This window comes from Cheilinus undulatus, linkage group 1 (genome assembly GCF_018320785.1).
Source record: "Cheilinus undulatus linkage group 1, ASM1832078v1, whole genome shotgun sequence".
Classification (NCBI taxonomy): domain Eukaryota; kingdom Metazoa; phylum Chordata; class Actinopteri; order Labriformes; family Labridae; genus Cheilinus; species Cheilinus undulatus.
In genome coordinates, this window is record NC_054865.1 from 8,975,535 (window position 1) to 8,989,773 (window position 14,239).

The window sequence follows — 14,239 nt, forward strand, 5'->3', positions numbered from 1 at the left end:
AAAACATGGCAACTGTAGACATGTCAGTACATGACTTCTGTTTCTGAAAAGAAAATGACTCACTGCTGTTCTTTGTTCTTCTTTTAGCAAAGAAATGTCGTCAAGTTCTGATAAAAATGGCGCTTTAGCAGCATCCACGCTAATGTCTTCCGCCATAACGGCACCGGCCTCTTGTTGCTGCTTGCTTACGTCACGACTCTGCTCCATCCAAAAGTACTGCCCCTCATCGCTGATTGCTCCAGTCACTTTCTAACTGGGCCCAAACGGTTCAGACGGGAGCTTTGCAAGATGGATTCACCAGTGAGAAACACAGAAACAGGCGTATCCATCAGCTTTGCTAGTTTACAGGTAGACAGTTTGAAGAATAATCTGAGCCTCAAATCAACAAGTTAAATGCACTCGAGTTTTGTAAAATTAACAACTTTGTATAAATTACTCATTGATAAATAATTTGAAAGAGTATGGTCAATTCTGTGTGCCCCCAATGTCCCAGATTCTAAAATACACATAAGAAAGGGCCACTGCGCACATTTGACAATCAGGTTTGTTTTCATGGCTCATGACCCTGTATAGGAAGTGGCGTATGCCAGTTTCAGTCCCTGTTCTGTGCATTCACAGTGTTTATAAATGAGTCTCCAGGCCTTCTCCTCTTTGATGCATCTCTCTACCTCAAACATGATCATTCCTGGATTAAGAAAACAAACCTTCTGATTATAAATGCCAAACTTAAGGGTTTCAAAACAGTTCAAACGTGTGTGTAATACCGCAATCACGATTCACTAAGTCTTAAAAGTGTCTCCTTTAAGAAGAAGCCAGAGCCACTGCAGGAAAAAAACAGACTGTTGGCCTGTAGAGCGTTTCTTGAAGATGAAATGAAGAGTATTTGTGCACTTGTTTTAAATAACGGGTTTAAATTCCAATTAGAAGAATATGATTAAAAGCTATGTGTGTTTGTGTTTGTGCTGGCTCGGGATGCTGTAATGCTATATTCATAAATTCAGGCTGTTATGCTTCTGATTACATGCTACACCCCCAGTAAAACAATATGATGATACACACCAACCACTGGCAGTAGATGGAGATTGCACAGCAGGAATGTAGCACGTGTTCTAATCATGCCTCTGTAATTATGTGTAAACTAGGATTTGGCAGGAAGAAACTGGCAGCTAAATTAACGACCTGTGGGCTCAGCTTTGAATAAGAAACTAGTGTGTGACATTTCACGAAATGTGACACAGAGACAGCAGCAGGCCAATTGTCTTTAACTAGTATACTTTTGCACTGTGCTGAAGAGGAATAGACTTCTATGTTTAAGGAGACTATTATCCCCACATGAGGTACTCTGTTAATTGATTGTAGAAAGTCACTGTGAGTAGAAATAAGCATACTAAACACTCTGTAAAGGCAACTGGGGACATGGTGTAGTTTTCAAAAGGGAAAGAAAACCCAGGGGAAGAAAGGGAAATATTTATTTACAACCTTAAGATGTTTCTATATCATAGCTCACATTGATTTATCCAGTGTTTACCTCCTAAAGAACATTGGTAGTGAGTGGAAAACATCTTGTTATTATATAACGTGCTTAAAATAATGATGCAGGAAAAACTGTACACAAGATTTTTCTAACTGTATTGGCCTAACTGGTCGGTAAACTGCAGCCTAAACTTTTGGAGAAGCCATAAGGCTTTGGATCAGATTCAGAACTGTGTTTTCAGCTTTTGCAGTCAGGATTATTTCAAATCTTTGTTGAAACTGGAACACTTTTGTAGCATTTGAAAATGCAATGGTTTAAAACGGTTATTGTAGCAGCTGATCATAGCTGGCATTTGGCATCCAGGCTCCAACCTCATCACTCCCAGCAGATTATTTCACAATCTGACTATGAAGAGATCTAAGAACATTTTCACATTAGGCACAATGTCTGACACTGAAATGAAAAACAGGCTGACACCATGGTGTAGCTGCATTCATGCTCTCATGCTCTCCTCTAGCAGAGCCAAAAAATCCACCGTTCACCATAATGTCTGAGTTTCACTGCCGTTTTTATCTGTTTACAAAACCCACACTTATTTATTTGCATTTTGTCAAAGTGTCACATTAGGCACAACTGCATCATACCTGGGTATACCCCTGGGTGTAGGGTTACGCCATACCTAGAGCAGTGATCCTCAACGTGGGGGCCGGGACCATATTGGGTGTCAGGAAACACTGAGAGGAGTTCTCCAGATGCCTTTAAATAAAACTTTAATATTTTTTAAATGACACATTTGCCACTTTACACCAATTTTGCCAAATTGTCACCTGTTTTCATCAATTTTCCCACCAATTGTAACACATTTTTGCCAATTAAAACCCATTTTTGTCCATTTTTAACCCTTTCCACCATTTTTTTCTGCCTGTTTTTGCCCATTTAAATCAAATTTCCCACGTTCTAAGTATTTTTATCCCCCTTATTTGTGCGCTTTTTTGCAGAAAACAAGCAGTTGTTATGCCTTGTGTTCTCACACAACACTAGCTTTTTCTGCTCCTCTGGTAAGGACTGAATTTGGAAAAAGAGCTTTTAGCTTTGCTGCCCCCTCTGCATGGAATCTACAGACTAAACTGAAACTCTCTTAAGTTATTCCACATGGGGCCTTCCTTTCTATCCTGAGGGACAGACAACGTGAGAGACAATGGAGCAGTGCCTGTCATTTAAATCTTAAATTGTTTTGTTGTTGTGTTATAGTGCCCACACTTCTTATTGAAAACACCAATAGTGTTTTCAATAAGAAGTGCGGGTGCCATAACACAACAACAAACTGGTCCCCTTGTTTGGTTGGGCCCCAGAAAGCTCACCCATTTATCCCCCCTTATGGGCAGCCTTGTCTGCACATGACTATTCTTGAATGTGCATGGCTGTGTTCAACCATCTTCAGGTACAGTGAGGGTGCTTTGTTTTGGGGGTCACGGGCTTAAAAGTTTGGGAACCACTAACCTAGAGCAGTTACAATTGACATAAAGTTCTACCTCATACACCAGCTGGACTTAAGCTTTGTTTCAGTTATGCTTATGTGCAACTTTAACACAAGGATGGAGCAGGTGTAAGGTGTCAGATCAACAGGCATCCACCACTTGGAGTCAGAGATAAAGGGTTGTTCAAAGATGTTGGCCAAACAAGGCCACAGGACATCAACAACCTACTGTCAGCAGAAAACGTCATTCCAAGAGAATGCCGGCACTGCCACCTTGGACAGGCTGTCGTTTGTCGTGGGGAGTGCATGCCCTTTGAATGGTTTTGTCCAGATTTTGACTGCACTTTCCATAAAGATCATACTCAACACAATAAGAAAATCATCATCAAGGGATTTTATGAACACATTTCCCCAAATAAATTTGTGAAAAGACATTAAGGCAAAAATGTCACCTATGAACAAGGTGGGTGTATTATTTTTAATTGACCGGCAATACTTTTTCTTTTAAAGACATTCTGATTTTGTAGCTGATTTTCTTATGTTAAATGATTCTTAATTTTCCTCCCGACTGTTTTTTGGCTGGTAGATTGTTTGCTGCTACGAAGTCTCCCTGAGAAGATCAGTTGCTGTGGTCTCGGTTGGCAGGGCCACCATACTTGTTTGTAACAATGGTAGGATTGTGGAAAAAATACTATTGTTTATCTTGCAAATTACTCGAGTTAATAGTTGTTTTTTTCTGTCTTTTGTTTGCTCTCAGGCCAATATGATATTAACCCTCCATGCTCCACTGCAAAAAATGCAGTAAGCAATGGATCCCGGACATAAAAGAAATGGTGAAGAGTGGTTACCGGCCTGCCACCATGCAGGCTCACCCATTATTCCATAAAGATCAATTTCATTCCTTTAAATCTATGAAGACGGCAGCTCCAGGAATGTCCAGACAAGCCTTTACAGCAATGCTGGATCAGCAAACATAACATTTCAGAAGAATGAGTACAGCTATGAAGCTGAAAGACCAATGTTTTACTTATTAGTAATGCCAGTTAGTAGAATGGCAAAAATCATCAGGTGTGTTCAAGCAATACACCAACATCAGAATATCAGGGTACACAAGTCATCACACTATGTCTTGGAAATATTTAAGCTTATAGACTGTTGACCATACCAGAAAAAAAAAAAAAAAAAAAAACTTAAAAATCAGAAATCATTGATTATTCTTTTTTGTCTTTAAAAGCTGAACCATATTTTGTTTATTTCAGACTGACCAATTGAATTCCAGTGTATTTCAACTGAGCTTTCTGCTGTACATCTACTGCAACTCTGAAGCAAAACAGCTGCTTGGAGAAGCACCCTTTGTCTGCCCAGCTGTAGCCCTGAAATGGTGACCAACTCTGTTGATGGTAATAGGAAACTCTACAGGTTTCAGAAAATTAACAGGTGAGTTTTTTTACATGCATTATTTGGATTAAGTGAATATGACCTTGCTATTCATATTGTTATAATAAACAGATACCTTACCAAATGATTGAAAAGCCTTAAAAGTAGTGGAGACACATGAAAAAGTTGGATGGATATGCTCCAATTGACTGGGCATGAGGGGTAACACAAGTGATTTAACGAGCGTAAATCAAGTTTGAAAAAGTAAATCACTTTTGGTCTTGCGAGTTCTTAATCCAAATTGATACTTTTGGGAAGTTTTGGATCAGTCTCTCACACAGAACTCTTAACTTTCACCATGAAAATGTCTAATGAGGGAATGCCTGTATGAAATAATGATCATCCCTCCAGTAGAGTTCCAGAGACATGGAGAATCACAGCCAAAAAACACTGTAGCTGTTCAGTAGTTGCCTGGTGGCCCAACACCTTGGACACTTTCTGTGTTTTTCTTTAACTTGTCACTTATTCCATATGTCACATTTTGTTTGTAATTAAACCTTTGTTATTACAGCTGTTGAAGATGATTTCTGCATTTCAGACTGTCTTATTTGCTAAGAAAAAAGTGCTAGATATTAGCATTTTTTATATAAAACCTCTTGCCTGTAATTTAATTTGTAGGAGTGAGGAGACTGGGTTCTTAGAAGGAGTTGTCCTCGCCAAGGACTCTGAGGGGACCAGTTTTGTTGAGGAGGTCCATGGGGCAGTCAAGAGTGTACATTTTAAATCAGGCTAAGTAATGTGTATTAATTTAAGGGAGTGTTTAATCAGGTGTTTACTGAATGGCAGAGTTATGAGTTCAGTGATGCTGTCCAGCTGTCACAAACATTAAGTTTGAACTGGATGAAAAAATACAGCCTAATTCTAATCCAGAGAGCCTAGGTCATCCATAACAGTCTTGATACTTGATGTTGATACAGTCCCAACTGTGACTGTTTACCATGGTAGAGTGCAAGAAAGGGTGTGTGCGGGGAGTCTCACTGAACAGCCATTTTAGAGACAGCAAAGCAAGCCAGCAAAGGGGATGAGGAGGGTGTTGAAGTTGCCGTGTGTAGTTATGGATTCCTCCTCAAAGGATGGTATCAAAGTTTGCACACAAAAGAGGCTTCATTGCATAGCCTACAGTCTGCTCCTCACTAATAACTTTTTTTTTTCTCGAAAAGGCTTAATATGTTCAGAGGCGAGATCTTACCCTGCCTACCCAATGTTTCTTCAAAAAGAGTTCCAGAGTGCCACCTTTTTAGCCATGGCACACACAGATACGTGCCATACCTGGACAAAGTTGCTCAGGCTCTGACTCAGCTTAAGCCTCTTCAGAGAATGAAACGTCACCTCTCTGTGATGCATGCCTAAGCCCTCACACTCTGTATTGTGGGCTTTGGCATGCATGGCTGATGTACCAGCGATGTCTCATGCTTTATAGGAAAGTATTAGTAAATGGTAGTGATTACATGATTTGATTATTACACACCACCTAGTATCCACTTATCCTGTTGGGTCTCGTGTGGCGAGGCGGGGTACACCTTGGATCATCACAGGGATGACATATAGAGACAGAATGGCAGGCACACTCAAACCTACGGTCAATCTAGAGTCAACAATTTGAGCCGATCAGCCCAGCCAATCATTTACGTCAGCTGGTGTGAAGGGAGCTCAATCTACAATGAGCCGTAAACCCACCAGTCACACAACATAGCAGCGGTAGCAACATTAGCATTCCTGTGTTTAAAATGTCAAGAAGGACTTCAAACATGAGAGAGAAAACAGTCAAATCGCCACTTGCAGCATCAGTACCACGACTGCTTCACAAGGTGGTAGCAGCAGAGCTGCGTTTAACACTTCCAATTTGATCTGTCATTTCCAAACTAAACGTGCAGAGGGAAGCAGTGACTTCACTATAGCAGTGGTTCTAAACATTTTTTTCAGTGATGAACCCCCTGTGAAATATTTTTCAGCCAAGTACCCCCTAAACAGCACAAAGATTTTTTTGGCTAAAAAGAAAGACATTAAACAGCGCTATTACAGCTGTCTGATTTATCAAACTTTGTAACTGATAAACACTCTCAAATTTCAAATATTAGATTTTTTTTTTTCAAACATTTTAAATGTCGATAATGCATGGCTAAATTAATGGCAAATACTCTCATCATTAAATGTGAGTACTCAAACTAATGTAGTGAAAACAGTGACTTGACCGGCATAAGCCATTTCAAACCATCAGTGTGCAAAACCCTGCTCAGCTGCAGCGGTCTCTCTGGAACTATGTGGACATAAAACATAGAATAGAAAGAACTTAAAACCCTGTAAAAATCATGAACTTAGTCAAAGATCAACATTTAAAGAAAAATAATAATAAAATTTAAAAATTATATATATTAACCTATTTATGGCTGGAGTGATTGTGAATACAGTGATTTAAAGAAATGTGCCAGTTTGGGTCAAACCATCCTGCCATGGGGAAGACTCAGGGGGTTTTCAGGTATTCAGTTTAATAGCCTACAAAATATAAACTCCAGTGCATAAACTCTTTGTACACCTGCAATTTTTTCTTGCAAATAATTTGCACAAAGTATTTTTTCGAACCCATAGCAAGTCAATGCAACCTTCCACATCAGCAGCGTTAATGTGGCTGATAATTTTTCGAACCGTGTTCGATTTTTGTCAAAGTTTCACTCCGATGAGCACACATCTGGCCAATCAAAACACTTGATCGTGCAGACAGCGGGGCAAAAGTGTCCTCCTCTCCAACACCACATGATGTTGCTTCTCATATCTGTCTGTAGCCAGTGTCTGTGGTTTTTGCATTACGTAGCCTGGTAGAGAGGGAGAAAGGCAGTCCGACGTGTCCATGTTAACATAAAAGGGCTACTTGCACAGCTGGAACTGTTTCCAAACTAACGGGACTTATTCCAATGAAATATTTAACAACACAGTCTCCTCTGACCTCAGACATATGGCTTATCACTACTCTAGATCAATCAGTTCACGGAAATCTCTCCTCTGGCCAGTCTGTGACACAAACAGGTGAGCTGATCAGTGTGCTTTTGGGGAAGTTAACTTCTCTCAGCCAGTCTCAGCTGTGCCCTTATTATTGTTGATCATATTTACCATAGAATGAATAAAGACCCAGCCCCCTCCTCTGAGGAAACTTGGCTGGAACAGTGAATGAAACAGGGACAAAAATCAGCACTGACCTCCCGGCTGTGCGTAAAAAGTGCCATGAGGCACAGAGCAGAGGATACAGGGGAGAAACCTCCTTTTATATTCCGCTCCTATATAGTATGCCACTGTTCATCAGAGGACAGGAAAAAAAATAAACCGCAGACATTTGCAGTGCAAATGCTTTTTAGAATGTGGATGATATACTTGCAACATCATGTTGCTCTTGATGTGCATAGAAAGGTGCTGTTTTTTAAATAGTCTATATATTTTAAAATCTCACTTAGCCGTTGGAGTTCCTTCGCACCCCTATTTGAGAACCACTGCACTCTAGCAACAGTGAAGTCACTGGAGCAACAAACTGCACTTTAAGACGAAAGACAAGTACCCTTGAGAGAGCGATAAAGCCAAAAAGGTAATGGAGAAAGTGGTTGACTTCATCACTTTGGACAACCAGCCCATCTCCGTGGTGGAGAATTTGGGGTTTTGTTGTATTCCTGTAACCTGGCACGCCAATAGACTGGAGAAAGAATTGGACAAACCCCGTGTGACGTCAGTCGTCTGCTTACAATAGGCGGACTCAAACAGCTCTTGAAGCCAATCCAAGGCTTCTACATTAAAATCACGGTCTCAACTGAACTTTGGATCAACCTAACGGCCCGCCCACTAAGCGCGACTTCCTGTCAGCTAGCATTCCAGTTGACAGAAACGGAGCCTCTGCCTGCCAAGCTATCTGTCAATCAAATGAGACGCCCCAGTCAGCATTCATCCTAAATATAATCCAAACGATTGTGGTACAAAAAATTCATCCCCCGTACAGTGGGAGCACAATAAGACACCAGCTAATGAGACACGTTTGGTGTTTTGAACCAGGCTATAAACCAGTTTATTTTGTGTGTCAAACCAGCTGTTTAACATGTGTGCAGATGGAACTTCTGGTGTTCCTGCAGCCAGCCTCAAGTGGACAGTTGTGGTACAGCAATTTTTTGCACTTCCGCATTGGCTTCATTTTTTAGGACAAAAAGTTGCCTCTTGGGCACGTCAAATGGATGTGTTTCACACATCCATCTGGAAACCCACTCATAGACAGCCATTGGGAAAGGGCAGAGCCTTAGGAGAAAAAAAAAAACTCGGAGGGTGATTGGATGAATGTTCTGTCTGTCACAGTTTTACGTGCCAATCAGAGCAACAAAAAACATGTGACGTCGTCACTGCTGCCCGTGTGCAGCTACCAAGGAATAAACTCCATATAGAAATGCATAACGCAAAACATGGCAACTGTAGACATGTCAGTACACGACTTTTGTCGTTTTTGAAAACAAAACAACTCACTGCTGTTCTGCGTTCTTCTTTTAACAAAGAAATGTAAAGTTCTGATAAAACTGGCGCTTTAGCAGCATCCACGCTAAGCTCTTCCTCCATAATTGCATCGGCGTCTTGCTGCTGCTTGCTTACGTCACGACTCCACCACGCCATAAAGTACGGTGGCCATGAAGGCCAATACAAAATAAATAAATCAAAAGCGCAAAATATATTTCAGAAAACACAAAAACATTTCACAATACACAAAAACATTTCACAATACACAAAAACATTTCACAAAACACAATACATTTCACCGATCGCAAATACATTTCACGAAACCGGAAAGGGTAGGACCATGGTACTTGTTTGTGATTGGCTAAACCCAAGTCTGTCCGGCATCAGTCATTTATCATTTCCTGTTTACACTTCTTACCGCAATAGCCGAGCGAGCACGAAATTTCAAGTGTCTACCGGCATGGAAGAGGAACTTGAGTTGATAGCGGAATACTTCAACAAGGGAAATACATATAGTGTGATTCTTGATATGCTCTCCTCGTATCATGACATACACATTTCAATTGGAACCCTAAGATCGCACTGAAAGTGGGAGGAGAGCATATCAAGAATGTTTTGTGAAATGTTTTTGTGTATTGTGAAATGTTTTTGTGTATTGTGAAATGTTTTTGTGTATTGTGAAATGTTTTTGTATTTTGTGAAATGTTTTTGTGTTTTGTGAAATGTTTTTTGTGTTTTCTGAAATATATTTTGTGCTTTTGAAATATTTATTTCGTATTGGCCTTCAGGGCCACCGTAATAAAGTACTGCCCCTCATGGCTGATTGGTCCTGTCACTTTCTAACCAGGCCCAAATGGTTCAGATGGGAGCTTTGCAAGATGGATTCAGAACACGGAAACGGTCGTATCCATCTGCTCTGTGAGGTTAGTCTTCTTGAGTTTTGGGACCCACACTATGCCCTGCCGTCTCGACATTACATCACTGACACTGCCTTACCAGAGCTGTAAAACAAAGTGAGTGACAGCATACTAGAGAATTAAAAAAGCAACTTTTCTGTCATTAGCTTAACCACAGACATCGGGAGCTCTAAAGTTTGCCCCATGTCACTGCTGAGCCTCACTGCACACTGGATTTAGACCTCCACCTTCGAGTTAAAGTCTACAGTATTTCATGAACACCAGTTTCGTGGGCCTCACACAGCAGTGCATGTAGAGCAGGCCATCAAAGATGCTGGTTTTCCAAAACTGCTCAGGTCTGTCTGCGGTTTTGACCACTTTAAGTGGATTTTTGATTTTCTGATTTAATTCAAACTGTGTAACTTTATTTTATTGACAGATTACTAAAGTGAAACAGCTATTACACCATTCTGAGTAGAAATGTTATTTCATGTTTTTTACAACAAAGCAAAATGGAATAAGCTTGAGACATCTAGTAGTTATTCTGTTTACTTCAGTTATTTTTGTTAAAAAAAAAAAAACAATTTAAACTCAAATCTAGGGAATTATGAGAATAGGATCAGGATTCTGTATCGCTAGATATTCAATACTAAAAAAAAGGATCGGGACACCCTGTTTGCAGTTGATTATTAATGGTCTAATATTAGTGCCACATCAGCACCACTGATGTGGAAAAATTAACTTTTGAGATAAAAAGCCACAGAATTTTCAGGAAACTACAGGCTCCTTGTAGCAAACATAACTTCAAAATTTACTATTTTCAGAAGCAATAAAATCGTGGAGTCATGTGGAAATGAACTACAAATCAGCCCCAAAAAGGCAATCTAATCTGTTCACACCCCTGATTTTCCACTGCTGCTGGCTCGCTCGGTGTTCTTGTGATCTGTTGCCTGGCGTGTCTCAAGTTCCGCAATGCTCCCTCGCTTGTCCTGCCGCCACTGTTTTTCAGACCTCTCTTCTGCTGCTGCCGTCTTTTGTTCCCAGTTCCATCTGGCGCCCTCCTCTCCTCCTGCTCAAGTCCAATACGCCAACACTCTATCTTCTTTCATGGTCCGCTAAAGCGGTCATCAATAAAAACAAAAGCTGCCCAGGTGTAGATCATTTACTTGTCCATCACACAGGAAGTCTCTAAAAAGTCCAATGTATACAATAGATAGGTACAACAAAAACACAGCAACTCAATAAAAGTAGGTCAATAAAACAGAAAATAGAAAATCAGGAAAAATAAAATAATTAAAGCATGAACAAATTGCAGAAATCATAAGAAAACATTTCTGCCCTTTAACACACCTGAGCTGAAACTCCAGGGTTTAGTTACCCTTTAATCCTTTATCTGCGTATCTTTTTACATGATATACAGAGACAGATTTGTGAATGTACCGTGACTGCTACGCTCTGAACACACAGAAAGAATATGAAGCCATTAAATTTCCAGGGAAAGCTTCAGCTAAAAATATGGCAGCTAGAAAAGCGTTGAATAACAGATATATATAACATATCTGATAAATCCTATATTTGATGAGTTCTTTCACTGTTGAAGCTAAAAGCCTCCTCGATCTGTGTCAGAGCGCACCATCCTCGATCCCTCGTTTAATGAAGAAGCCCTGCAGGTCTTGTCTTTTAATGACACTACACATAAAGCCGGCTCTTTCTGGGTTCATCGCCTCAGGTTAGAAATGTTCAAATTTACAAAACTGATTGAAGTAAGATCAGAAGAATAAAGGGGGATCATAAGTGGATTTTTGCTTAAAGGTCTTCATAAGCTAGGGGGAGGTACATTTCTTAAGCAGACATTTCTTTTATACAAGATAAAAAGAGAGCTGAGAAAATGAATCATGACATTTATTGAAATTAGGTGTTCAGGGACAGACTAAGCACAGACACTCACTCTTTGAATTGACTAATTAAATTACTCAGTGAATTAAATGTACTCCGGTAATCTCTTGTAGAACTTTTCTCCTCTGTAGCCGCGGACTCTGAGGTCAAAATGTCAGCTACAGAACATTTTTCAGTTTATTTTTTTAGTTTAAATTAACACGATGTGACTTATTTGTTATCATTATGGAGGTGATTAACCCTGCAGTCACGGTTGGTTTGCCTATGAGCCTTTAACTAATGTTGAACCATTTTAGCCTAACTGCCTCTCATTAATCAGTTAATCTTTGTTTGATTACACGGTCACTGTGTTATGAATACTAATCACTTTTCAATATTTCATTCTTTCATATTAAATTTCATCATGTTGCATTAGATATATTGGAGCGTATGCTTGTTTGACACAGTAATATACTGCTCCATCACTGTGCTGTCATCATGGTTAGTGTAGATGTAGGAGAAAAGCTGCTTTGAATGTTAAATAACGTTAAAAGTGCCCTGAGAAATGTAAAGTCCTGTTAAAGGCAGCTTCAGCAAGGTTATTGAATTGCCTTATATTGATATGAATCAAGGTCAAGTTTTAGAGTGTGTCATGATTATTTGTATGCATAATCTTTGCGACAACTCAGGTCATTTCTCCCAATTGTCAAAGGCTGGAAATCCAGTCTGAAGTTCGGCCTAAATTCGTGTGGTTTGGCTAGCCTTACTAATATGTTTTGTCTTGTGTGTGTGTCCTTTTTCCTTCCTCTGTCCGTGTATCATTAATGTCCTTCTTCTTATTGTTTGAAACCTTTAATGTAATCAAAATGTTTTTGTGTGGATCCCCTGAAAAAGAGCAGTACTTCAAAAGGGGTTGGCATGAGTGTTTCTAATTAGTCAACTTTATGCACCAACCAAGGGCTACTGTCAGATATTTTGTAGGTTATTCTACTCTATTCAATTATATGAGCTGACATTATTGTTTTTAGATGCTAACACATTAGAAAGTGTTAAATAAACATTTCTTTTATTGTTCCCATATTATCCCCAGAGGAGGGTTCAATGGAACTTTGAGGATGCTGAATTAATAATTTTAAATTTGCAGTCAAAGTTATCCTGGGAGGTAACAACTAAAACCATCAGCAATTATATATAAAAAAGGAAAAGAACTAAAACAAAATAGTTGTCAGCCAAAAACAAACAAAAAAGCTCTCTTTTCCCTTTTCATGAAAAGAAAAAGAAAACACTTGAAAATGAAAAACAGAGACCACCTGGCCTAAAAGGCTGGGTAACAAACATCTTACCCAAAAGACTGCTACCTTAACATGGAGAAATCAAACAGAAACGTTTAGTTATTAATGCTCATTTTCATGCGCACACTCATAAACATCGAGGGAAAGTCCTGAAAGGAAACAAGCTATGAGGAAGAGATAATGAGTCGGCACAAAACGCTGCAAACCAAAGGTGTATGTAAGCTTCACAACCCCGGAATTAATCAGGGCCAATTACACAGACACACCTGGCTCTGCATCCAGAGAGCTGCGTTACCATGAGACAAGAGTGGCTGTTTCTCACAACAAGGTTCCTTTGGAAACTTTCACCTCTCCAAAAAACAACAAAAAAAAAACCTTTATCTAAGTCTAATTCCAAGAGCAGATTGTAAGTATTTAGAACTTTGTAGGGTTTCCGGACTGATATCCCTGTGTGGAAAAGTGAGAAACAATCAGGGCTATATGGAAGGAGTTTACAATGACCTAAAGTGCAGTTTGCATGTGTACGAAAGGTCATAAAGTGTAACATCCAGTTAAATTGCATTTCTTTCAGTAGTTTATTTGCATTTCCTGTTTTATTTTGAAATCTAACATATCCTGTCATTTCAGTGCCTGCCTTCAGGTGTGTCTCAGCTCCTTAATTACCTGCAGCAGCTGTCAGTACACACCTGCCTTTAAACAGCGTGTTAGCCGGCCACTATATAGACTCCTTTGTTTTCCCTCCTCAGTTGCTAGATTTTCTCTATCATCTCAGTGAATACATTGCCCTAAAGCCTTATTTTAGTTTTTGGATTTCCTTAGTTAACCTTGGCCTGTGTATTTAAGTTGGATTGTTTGCTTGGACTGCCTTTTTGTTAACTACCCAGTTTTGAAAGTAAAGGACCAAGAGAACTTTTGAACTGCTACTGTGTCAGCTCATTTCTGCATCTTAGTCATTTTGGTACCTTTCAATAAAGCACAGAAAACCCTGTGGACTTGTCTGTGCTGTCTCTTTCTCTCTTGTGCTTGCAACCTAAGGTTATCATAAACAAATTCATAAAATCTGACAAATTTCTTTTCCACACATAAGAAGATAGGCTTTAATTGCTATTTAATTATTGATGTGCCTTGCAATTAATCATTTCTGATGACAGTGTTTATCTTTAAAAAGTTTTTGTGAAGTTTATTCTTAACGGGTAAGCATTAAAAACACATCTGGCTTGATAGCTGTGGGTTGAGTTTCACTGCCCTAATGTGTGTATTACCAGGATTTGAGGGCACATTTTAATGTATTGAGAGCACTTTATTATGTGCA